The following is a 12,840-nucleotide window of genomic DNA, read 5'->3' on the forward strand; positions in this document are numbered from 1 at the left end:
CCCTTCTATAATACTGCTTTTCCAAGCTCATCTTCCTTGCATAGACCCTCTGTATACTCCTTCCATCTTTCAGCTTTCCCTTCTTTGCTCAGAACTGGTTTATCATCTGAGCTCTTGATATTCATACAGTTGCTTATTCTTCTTCTTCTTCATCTTTTGCTACTGCCTTTGTCCCACATCGTGCGCAGGGTCGGGTGGTTTAAGTACGGCTTTGGCATGGTTAAAATTAAGGGGTGACCGGATATTCATACAGTTGCCTCTCTTGTCCTCAAAAGCCACTTATTTTTCCTGTAGGCGGTATCTATCTTTCCCCTAGTGAAATATGCTTCTAAATCATTACATTTGTCCTCTAGGCTTCCCTGCTTCCCAATTTTGCTCTTCCTGTTAATTTCATTTTTTAAACGTTTGTATGTTTCGCCCGCGCCATTTCCTGTAATTTTAAATTTTCTCCTTTCATCAGTTAAATTCAATATCTCTTGTGTTATCCAAGGATTCCTACTGGGCCTTGCCTTATTTGATCCGCTGCTGCTTTCTCAACTTCATCTCTTAAAGCTACCCATTCGTCTTCTACTGCATTCCTTTCCCCTGTTCTAAACCGTTGTATAACAGACCCTCTCAAGCTCTCAACAACCTCTTGTCCTTTCAACTTACCAAGGTTCCATCTCCTTAATTTACTACCTTTTCCCAACTCTTCCGTTTTAATCTACAGTTCATAACCAATAAATTGTGGTCAGAGCCCTTGTCTGTCTCTTAAATGTCTTACAGTTAAAAAACCTGGTTCCTAAATCTCTGTCTACCCATTACATATTCCGAACTTTTAACATGAAAGTTGACGGGAGTAATACATGTTGCCGCAGGTTGGGAGACAAAACATTTTTTGTAAGTCTGTTGTTACAGTATCACTGTCTGGCAGATTGCTGCTCGTGGCACTGTTTTTATGGATCTTAATAAAACCCTCATTTGGTTATGGTATAACTCAAGAGCACACGTTGTTGGCATTGTGATACTGGCGTCTTGACACTCTGATTATATATCTACATCTACATCGACATACATACTCCGCAATCCACCATACGGTGCGTGGCGGAGGGTACCTCGTACCACAATTAGCATCTTCTCTCCCTGTTTCACTCCCAAACAGAACGAGGGAAAAATGACTGCCTATATGCCTCTGTACGAGCCCTAATCTCTCTTATCTTCTCTTTGTGGTCTTTCCGCGAAATATAAGTTGGCGGCAGTAAAATTGTACAGCAGTCAGCGTCAAATTCTGGTTCTCTAAATTTCCTCAGTAGCGATTCACGAAAAGAACGCCTCCTTTCCTCTAGAGACTCCCATCCGAGTTCCTGAAGCATTTCCGTAACACTCGTGTGATAATCAAACCTACCAGTAAGAAATCTAGCAGCCCGCCTCTGAATTGCTTGTATGTCCTCCCTCAATCCGACCTGATAGGGATCCCAAACGCTCGAGCAGTACTCAAGAATAGGTCGTATTAGTGTTTTATAAGCGGTCTCCTTTACATAGGAACCACATCTTCCCAAAATTCTACCAATGAACCAAAGACGACTATCCGCCTTCCCCACAACTGCCATTGCATGTTTGTCCCACTTCATATCGCTTTACATTGTTACACCCAAATATTTAATCGACGTGACTGTGTCAAACGCTACACTACTAACGAAGTATTCAAACATTACAGGATTCTTTTTCCTATTCATCTGCATTAATTTGCATTTGTCTATATTTAGAGTTAGCTGCCATTCTTTACACCAATCACAAATCTTGTCCAAGTCATCTTGTATCCTCCTACAGTCACTCAACAGTCGCTCACAGCATCATCAGTAAACAGCCGCACATTGCTATCCACCCTATCCCAAAGATCATTTATGTAGATAGAAAACAACAGCGGACCTACCACACTTCCCTGGGGCACTCCAGATGATACCCTCACCTCCGATGAACACTCACCATCGAGGACAATGTACTGGTTTCTATTACTTAAGAAGTCTTCGAGCCATTCACATACTTGGGGACCAATCCCATATGCTCGTACCTTAGTTAGGAGTCTGCAGTGGGGCACCGAGTCAAACGTATTCTGGAAGTCAAGTCTGATACCCTTCATCCATGGTTCGCAAGATACCATGTGAAAAAAGGACGAGTAGCGTTTCGCAGGAGCGATACTTTCTAAAGCCGTGCTGATGCGTGGACAGCAATTTCTCTGTCTCAAGGAAATTCATTATATCCGAACTGAGAATATGTTCGAGAATCCTGCAATAAACCGATGTTAAGGATATTGGTCTGTAATTTTGAGGATCCGTCCTTCTGCCCTTCTTATATACAGGCGTCATCTGCGCTTTTTTCCAGTCGCTCGGGACTTTACGTTGGGCAAGAGATTCGCAGAGAGTCGCAAGTTTTACGTGTATCAACACATGGTCCTTGAAAAAATGAGGCTTCACCTTCTTTCGCATTTTCACACACGTTCTTTGCCATTTCAGTCACAGTAAAAGCTCGTTTGTCCATTTTTCACATAAGAATACAGCTCACGTGTAGACTATCAAAACAAAATAATTATACAACAATCACGATACAAATGCAATGAAGTACAAACAGCAAAACGAAAAGCAGAGCCACCTAGCCACTGGCTACGGTACTTGGATCACAATAACCAGAATATGGCACCGGACCTACAACACGCACCACTTAGTGCTACTTCTTTGAATTATAAGTAGCACAAATTGGGATTTGACTCAAATATAACTGCATTGGCGGTGGAACGTAGCGCACTCTGAATGAAAAAACTGAAGTTTGGATATTTTTCACACTTAGGCTACATTACTCCGCTACACAATAATTATTTTTATCTGTATTTTAGTGTGCGCATGCTACAGCTTGAAATAATATGATAGAAATTTTTATGGTGCACTTAGATTCGAATCCTGACACAAGCCTTTCGTGGAGACCTTAAGAAATTTGGAATCTTTTGAACGCAACAGAACGATAGAGCTGCGTCGCCCTGAAGGGGGGCAAGTCCCAAGAAAGGAACTATGTGAGTTTGAATTCCAGTCCAGCACAAATATTTTCAACATCTCAAGTTCAAAACATTGAGAAAGAAGTATCCTGTTACCGTATGTGGCGATTGTTTGTGTGATAGTCTTCACGGGTGTGCCGACGGATGACGTGCAAATCCCACAATATTTCTTCGGAGCAACTGTCCGACATCATCAGGTGGTTGAGCCTGGCAAGATCCGCATGTCGACGCCGCTGTATATAGAGCACGCGCGTGAAGATTGCGCAGGCGCGGAAACCACGCATGCGCAAAAATTTACAGATAGATGGCGCCAGACTCTAACGCACTCTGCCGGGAAACGCAGAGCGGCCGTTCTGCGCGTGCGCTGACGCTGTGTTTACTAACATGCTGCCAAAGTTATGGCGGGTCTATTATCGATAGCTCTTTGCCTTCTCGTCGTGAATTAACAGCAGCCAATGCAGGGTTCCAGGCTGTACTCAATTAAAATCCCGCATCCCTGTTGATAAGGTTATCAGCTGTATTGCTTCCTTAATGACGCAATCCCAGAAAGAGGATGCTGGGGATAAAACTTCCGTCTTTTCATAAATCGTGTGATGTCCTGTGTTCAGACAATGTTCTGAAATTGCCGACTTCTCCGGTTGGCGTAGGCGTGTATGACGCTGATGATCATCGCAACGTTCTTGTACTGTGCGACATGTCTGACCTGAGTCTGGCGCCATCTATTTGCAAATTTTTGCGCATTCGTGGTTCCCGCGCCTGCACAATCTTCACGCGCGTGCTCTATACAGGGTGTTACAAAAAGGTACGGCCAAACTTTCAGGAAACATTCCTCACACACAAAGAAAGAAAATGTGTTATGTGCACATGTGTCCGGAAACGCTTACTTTCCATGTTAGAGCTCATTTTATTACTTCTCTTCAAATCACATTAATCATGGAATGGAAACACACAGCAACGGAACGTACCAGCGTGACTTCAAACACTTTGTTACAGGAAATGTTCAAAATGTCCTCCGTTAGCGAGGATACATGCACCCACCCTCCGTCGCATGGAATCCCTGATGCGCTGATGCAGCACTGGAGAATGGCGTATTGTATCACAGCCGTCCACAATACGAGCACGAAGAGTCTCTACATTTGGTACCGGGGTTGCGTAGACAAGAGCTTTCAAATGCCTCCATAAATGAAAGTCAAGAGGGTTGAGGTCAGGAGAGCGTGGAGGTCATGGAATTGGTCCGCCTCTACCAATGCATCGGTCCCCGAATCTGTTGTTGAGAAGCGTACGAACACTTCGACTGAAATGTGCAGGAGCTCCATCGTGCATGAACCACATGTTGTGTCGTACTTGTAAAGGCACATGTTCTAGCAGCACAGGTAGAGTAGTATCCTGTATGAAATCATGATATCGTATTCCATTGAGCGTAGGTGGACGAAACTAAAATGAGCTCTAACATGGAAATTAAGCGTTTCCGGACACATGTCCACATAAGATCTTTTCTTTATTTGTGTGTGAGGAATGTTTCCTGAAAGTTTGGCCGTACCTTTTTGTAACACCCTGTATACAGCGGCGTCGACATGCGGATCTTGTCAGTCGTACCTGGCCACCAGCGAGGTTCAACCACCTGATGGTGTCGGACAGTTGCTCCGAGGAAATATTGTGGGATTTGCACAACGTCATCCGGCGGCACGCCCGTGAAGACTATTTACAACATATCCGCCGGGAAAGCCTGAAGAAAAAATGGTTCAAATGGCTCTGAGCACTATGGGACTTAACATCTGAGATCATCAGTCCCCTAGAACTTAGAACTATTTAAACCTGACTAACCTAAGAACATCACACACATCCATGCCGGAGGCAGGATTCGAACCTACGACCGTAGCGGTCGCGCGGTTTCTGACTGTAGCGCCTAGAACCGCTCGGCCACACCGGCGGGCAAGCCTAAAGAGTCACAAAAAATATCTGTCTGACGTAAGAAACTATACTGGTGACAAACTTTCTACTCGCAGCGACTTTAGCCTCTGTCATAGCACTCTCCTACTGTCGGTCCCGAAGGGACATCATGCTTAACATCAATCTGAACCATAATACAGCCCTATACTGTTCAGTTGGCGTTATCAGAGGGATGAGGGTCTGTTCGTGTTTTTCAAGTTCTTTGCCCGAAATGTGAACTGAGTCCAAACCATAAGCATATACGACTGGAATCATTTCAACAGACCATCGAACTACACAAGTAACTGACTCATGCTCTTGAAGTAATAACGGACGTTACAGACTATATTATTTAATGTAGCAATCTGTATTAAGAATTACACGTTGATAATTCTCACGTGAATGTTCTGATGGCCTAGAGGCGTCGTCAGTGTGAAACAACCAGGAAATAAACTACGAGAAAAATGAGCCAGCCGCAGAGAGCTGCATACATAACGACCCCCCCCTCCCCCCTCCCTCCCCCCCCCCCTTCCGCCACATACTCACCAAGGTGAGTCTCTTCTTGTTACTTTGATTTCTCTTTGTTTTGAGCTGTCTGGGGATTGAAAAGCTGATCCTTCTGGCGCTTTTCGCACCAACATTTATAGTGTAGTCTAAACGAGTAGATAACATTTGTTACTAGGTTTTTATACTCCGAAGGTCAGTTTTGTTTAAGAATGGCATATTCAAGATATTACTGTAACCATTTTGTGTTCCTTGTTCCACATCCTCGCTACAACCGCTTCTCCTGTCATGTTATTAGAAGCTCGAAAGAAACTTGCACTGCACATATCCATTTGTTTCCTTTTTTCCCTGTTTTTTGAATCCTATTTTTCAGTAAAACAAGGTTTCCTTGCAAAGTTGGCTTTTCTGATTTGAATCTTTATGTTTATCGCTGCTCATGAGATTTCTTTGTGGATGTTCATGGGCTGTAATCAGTGTCATGCTGTCTTTTCATTTGTGTTATAACGTGTTAGGAGTGATGCCAATGAAAGCGTTCGTAAGGAAAACTGTTTGTAAGAGTATACTATTAAAAAGAATATTGTTTACTCCTCATGTTAACAGGATCTGGTGACGCTAAAAAAAAGTATTGTTGCTTCCTTTTAATGAGCTTGTTAGTTTCCAGTATGCTTAAAATAGAAAAACAAAAATACCTATGACAGTAACTAAAGAGGTAGGCTGGCCAGATAATTCCACCAGCTGTTTATTTATGATGTTCGAGTTGCATCTGGTGCATCTGGATATTATTCGTAACTATAATCTTTGTCCAAATCATAATTAAAGAAATGTGAACAGAACTCTTTAGCCCATTCGCTAGGAGTTTGGATCCCAGTCAGCGTGGCGGCAGTCAATAAAGAGATCTTAAGTCTACTCTCAACCTTGATTTAATGCTGCTGTAGATCTAATGATGAAAAATTAAGAAACTGTGACCTTACACTCTTGTTCAGACTTGTATTTTTCTACTTTTGGTGACATAATTTTTAGTTTTTGTGGATACACAATCGGATAGATTTATCTGTGGCATTGAATAATTTGTTGCTTATTTTCTCATTTTAATTAAAATAGCCCGATTAGGCTTACACAGGTTTAGGGTTCTATACTTGTAAAAAATTAATAGTTCGGAGATAAATATGTCGTCAATCCCAGTTTAGAGTGCAGTTTCACCCATAAAGATATTCTCCGGATGGTTGTTCGATAGGGTGCAAGAAAGGTAAACATTTGAGTACAGAAGGTTAGCATAAGTGCACTAGAGGTGGCTTCTCATCAAGTTCCTGGATAGGTGAAGCTGTGCATTCTCGTGCAGATGGGCATCCTCGTAGACTAGAGACACATGAAACCGTTTACTTGATTGGTTTTCTTATACTGCGACTGCAAGACGTTTCAGTTGTTACCAAGAGTTGCTAACTGCGATGGACACACCCCTGCGGTGCAGTTTGTAACACAAAACACCTTTTTTGTGCCACGAGATGAGTAACGCTTCGTTTTGAGGACACACAGTGCTCCTCGATTCAGATAATGGTCCAACCATTATTTTATTTTTATGAAGTTACCACACGGTAGTTAAAATCCCCGTCTGATCACCCTGATTTAAGTTTTCCGTTATTTCCTTAAATCGATTAAGGCAGATTCTGGGGTGTTTCTTTTGAAAGGGCGCAGGCAATATCCTTCCCCAACCTTCTCAACCTTCTGTTATTTCCCTAATGACCACATAGGAACATAAAATCATACTCTTCCTTTCTTTCTTTTTTTCACCAACATTGCCCACTAGATGCAAGTATTTCAAGAAAGTTAAATGGTCGCAGATTATGACATCTGTCAATAATTCGGTAACTGGCGTGGACCATAGTGATAAACTGTTAAAACGTCCTTCGTCAAAGTCCATTGGATCGGCCTGAACGTCGTGAACAATTCACGTTGAAAAGATTTTGCTAGAAACGAGAATACTATTTTTTATGTGATTTCTTCGATGCACTTATCCATACACGGGACAAATATTTCCAGCTGCGTCCACTGCCTGCAACCCTCTACTGAATCCAAACAAAACATCAAGAACTTTAGTTTTTTTTTCATTGAATGCTCCATTTTGTAACGCTTAAAAAACCTTCAAATGTGCAAAGTTAAATCACTCGAGAACAGTTCTAGGACCTCAAACAAAAACTGTCAATTAATAAACACAATTACAGCAAACCTTGTAACAACATGACCAACAAAATCTTCACGAACTTACTCACCAATCTACTTTTTTCCATGAAATTTTTACCCGCATTTGTGGATTACATAGTTAAACATTCTTCACGTCATGTCTTGGATGAACAATGGTTACAATACTGTTGCCTATGCAGTTCTATCAGTTTACAAAGTAAAGGAACGAATGTGCTCCATATTTCGGCAACTCCTTTACTCTGTGCCACGATTGCCGCTAGAGCACTAATACATACAGCAGGACAGCTGCTTAAATGAGAAGTAATACATCCTGTAGAAATTTTTGCGTCCTACCGTGTTACCAGAGCGTACAGATGGTTGTTATGTGATTTTATTTTAGTAATTACAAAATCAAGTCGAAAATACACATTGGTTAGTTGATACACCTGGTGAAGGACGTATTGACCAATAAGGAAATTAATATCTTGAACAGGCTGTAATCCACCTGCAGGGAGTCAGAATTCCTTCCAGTGTGGAGCATCCATCATTAAAACAAAATAACGGCCTTTTACAGGTTTAGTTGGGTGGTCTGTTGGAATAGTTCTAGGTTTGTATGTACACTACTGGCCATTAAAACTGCTACACCAAGAAGAAATGCAGATGATAAAACGGTAGTCATTGGACAAATATATTATACTAGAACTGGCATGTGATTACATTTTCACGTATTATTGGTGCGTAGATCCTGAGAAGTCAGTACCCAGAACAACCACCTCTGGCCGTAGTAACGGCCTTGATACGCCTGAGCATTTTGTCAAACAGAGCTTGGATGGCGTGTTCAGGTACAGCTGCCCATGCAGCTTCAACACGATACCACAGTTCATCAAGAGAAGTGACTGGCGTATTGTGACGAGCCAGTTGCTCGGCCACCATTGACCAGACGTTTTCATTTGGTGAGAGATATGGAGAACGTGCTGGCCAGGGCAGCAGTCGAACATATTCTGTATACAGAAAGGCCCGTACAGGACCTGCAACATGTGGTCGTGCATTATCCTGCTGAAATGTAGGGTTTCGCAGGGACCGAATGAAGGGTAGAGCCACGGGTCGTAACACATCTGAAATGTAACGTCCACTGTTCAAAGTAACGTCAATGCGAACAAGAGGTGACCGAAACGTGTAACCAATGGCACCCCATACCGTCACGCCGGATGATACGCCAGTACGGCGATGACGAATACACGCTTCAAATGTACATTCACCACAATGTCGCCAAAAACGAATGCGACCATCATGATACTGTAAACAGAACCTGGATTCATCCGAAAAAATGACGTTTTACCATTCGTGCACCCAGGTTCGTCATTGAGTACACCATCGCAGACGCTCCTGTCTGTGAAGCAGCATCAAGGGTAACCGCAGCCATGGTCTCCGAGCTGATAGTCCATGCTGCTGCAAACGTCGTCGAACTGTTCGTGCAGATGCTTCTTGTCTTTCAAACGACCCCATTTGTTGACTCAGGCATTCAGACGTGGCTGCACGATCCGTTACAGCCATGCGGATAAGATGCCTGTCATCTCGACTGCTACTGATACGGTGCCGTTGGGATCCAGCACGGCGTTCCGTATTATCCTCCTGAACCCAACGATTCCATATCCTGCTAACAGTCATTGGATCTCGACCAATGCGAGCAGCAATGTTACGATACGATAAACCGCAATCGCGATAGGCTACAATCCGACCTTTATCAAAGTCGGAAACGTTATGGTACGCATTTGTCCTCCTTACACGAAGTGTCACAACAACGTTTCACCGGGCAACGCTGGTCAACTGCTGTTTGTGTATGAGAAATCGGTTGGAAACTTTCCTCATGTCAGCAAGTTGTAGGTGTCGCCACCGGCGCCAACCTTGTGTGAATGCTCTTAAAAGCTAATCATTTGCATACCACAGCATCTTCTTCCTGTCGATTAAATTTCGCGTCTGTAGCACGTCATCTTCGTGGTGTAGCAATTTTAATGACCAGTAGTGTAGTTCAGAGTTGAATACTCACTTTGGCAACAAATTTCAAAAAGCACGAACAGACCCGCTTCACATCTGATAATGTCAACTGAGCAACGGAGATTTTCACCGTGGTTCCACGTTCACATCAAACATGATGTCCCTTCGCTACTAACCGGAGGACAGCGTCTGTAGCTTGGGCTATACACAGGCGGAAGTCGCGATAAGTAGAAACTCTGACATCGGCGCGCTTTCTTAAGCTAGATATCTCATTTTGTTAGTGACCGAGCCATCATATAAAGTCACGGGGCACTTGTTTCCTGTTATATTTGTACTTGAGATGTTGAAAATATTGCTGCTGGACTGGATTTCAAATCTAAGTACCGTATATAGAGGGATTTGGCCCTTTTAGGAAGATGCAGTTCCATAGCTTCGTTGTTTTCCCAAGATACCAGACTACTCACCGTCTCCACAAATGGCGCTTGTCTGGTTTCGAATCCTAGTCCGACATAAAAATTTCCATCATATCATTTCAATCTGTAGCTTGGGCACACCAAACTACAGATGAGAATAATTATGATTTTTTTTTAATACCTCTTAGTGCGTTGTCGACAATAACGATTGGAGCCAGTTTTAGCTCTCAGTCAGCCAAGGAAATTTCGTCACATAATTTCCTGTTCAGACATGCGCTCATCTCGCTACCGGTGAAGTAAATCAGTATTTAACTACTATTCACGACTAGAAATTGGCTGATAAAGGTGCCGAGTTCGAATCCTGGGAGCCCAAAACGTTTTTGTCTCGTCATTTCAGTTTCAGTCATCTCAATACTTCGATATCAAACATTTGATTGTGCTTACTTAACAAGCATATTAAGTGCTGGATTCAAATTTCAGCGCAAAATAAGCTTTCCGTGACGTCATTTCGAACTTAAGCGTGTGTATATTTTCTTACTTTTGATTGCAATCATTTTTAAGATCTTTCCTGGCTAACTAACAGGAATAACCATTGCTGGATAGGAGTCCTGAATCCCGGTCGCCTGCACGCATTCTCATCCTGTAATTTCAAACAGAAACTTGAATTTTGAAATGTTATTTAATGCAATGAGTTTAAATTTACAAGCGTCAAAGGCAGTATAATCTCTAATAACATTTTTCTGATATTTGCATTACCATACTACTGATTTTCATCTTCATTATAGACATACAGAGCGATGTTCTATAGTCTTGTATCAATAGTTTTGTAGTCTAATGGATGAGCCGGAGAGAAATTAGAGGACCTGCAAGAAGGTTGCGTTATGTGGGTGGCATACAAATCAGGCGGAATGCAATTTAGATCGTTGAAATAACTTTGAGCACGATAGGACATTCGAAATCACTGCGCAGTGTCACGTGCACGATTCAATGATGATGGTTCTCTGTGTGTAGGATGGAGAAGTTAAACTCAGTGCCTTCGTTGACTCTGTTTGAAAGCGGCAGGCTACGTGACAGTCCCTGATACCACCAGTTTCCTGCTCTCGACTTGATCATCATCATCATCATCAACAACAATATCAACAATGACTACGATGATGAGGACGATAAGGTCACTACACTAGACAAGCAAAGTAGATATACATTTGTACTCCGCAAGCCACTGCCCTTCGTATGACGTATGCTGCATGGGCACGTGTATCATTCCACCCCCATACCACCCCCACACACACCAACGCTCTTTTTCTTCAGCATTAGCGGATAGTGCGTGGTTTGGGGAACCTCCATATGAGCCGGAATATTTCTAATTTTTGTTTTGTTTTTGTTAGGTGAAACACGTCGGATGCAGGGCTGTGTTCTTGGACTATTTTGGAAAGTTGCATTCTGCTATAATACCTACACGAAACAGTTAAAGCCAACTGGCATTTTCGCGTTCACCTTAATGTACTATTTCATGCACTTAGGTTACATGCCATGGCCCTGGCACATCGCTTTATTATGTTGTCCATCGTCTGCTTTGTTCTCCTCGTGTCCCAAGGTACTATGGAGAACTGAAACAAAACCCTTCAACCCATTCAGTTACCATATTTCAAAGAGAGAAGAAAAAGACATTCAAAATACAGTTACACTGCAGGCTGTCACTATAGATGAACATTAATAAAGCTGATAATCCTTGAGAGTTTGCTTTGTTTTTTAATGTGTGTGAATTCCTAAGGAACCAAACTGCTAAAGTCATCTTTCCCTAGCCTTTCACACTACTTAAGCTATCTTATACTAGGAACAACAGACGAACCCATGCACGAGGGAGAACTCGAACCACCGCGGGAGAGGCCGCGCAATCCGTGACATGGCGCCTCAAACCGCACGGCTACAACGCGTGGCTATGCTTTGTTTCATGAATGAATTACCTTTGGCGACTGGACCTCTGTGCATCAGCTTTATGCGTTGCTAGCGGTCAACACCTGTCTGTTGCAGGTTACCACTAGTAGGGACACCTGTGTAGAACTCGCCTAATTGAGGCTATCTTGGAAAGCAAATTCTAACTAACCAGTCAGTGATGCTGAACAAATTTAAAGTCCTAAAAAGTGCAGATATAACGAAGAAGAGCCCAATGTAATGTTCTACATGACGCTGGTATATATGGCAAATGCCCTAATGCCAAAAGATACCGTCTCTTCAAAATACTAACGTCTTATAGAGTATAAACTACTGACATTCCTCGCTTTGCAAGCCATCATATTCTACCCCAAGATTAACTTCATAGTTTAGTTGAGCTATGGTGTGAAGTAAGAAGTGGAGTAAGAGGGAGATGATAGATGGTACAGTAAGTACCAGTTCGGTGAGAAACTGGCATCGCGAGCAGAACTCAGGTCTGATTGTCTATCATCCTAAACACCCTCTCAATAGTATGCTATCAGCTGAGCACTTTATATGTCATTTTAATAACCAATTAATTACATTAGCGTTAGAATAACGATACTCAGAAGAAGCACTCCGTGCATCGCCGGTTCCCATCAAAGGAACACGCTGAGGGAAGTAATTCATGCTTACTACCTCAGTCTGAAACGAGAGGTCTGACGCTACAGTCTGTGAGGTGAGACCATATGGTACAGTTCGTGTTACAGGCCACGCGATTAAGATTTGATCTGTGCACCGTATAGAATGACCTTAAATAACTGCGACTCTGTGTGCAAAGTAGAGAAGAACAGAGTAGAAGTATATCCTATTTCACGCATCTAA

The sequence above is a fragment of the Schistocerca gregaria genome, chromosome 2 (genome assembly GCF_023897955.1).
Source record: "Schistocerca gregaria isolate iqSchGreg1 chromosome 2, iqSchGreg1.2, whole genome shotgun sequence".
Classification (NCBI taxonomy): Eukaryota; Metazoa; Arthropoda; class Insecta; order Orthoptera; family Acrididae; genus Schistocerca; species Schistocerca gregaria.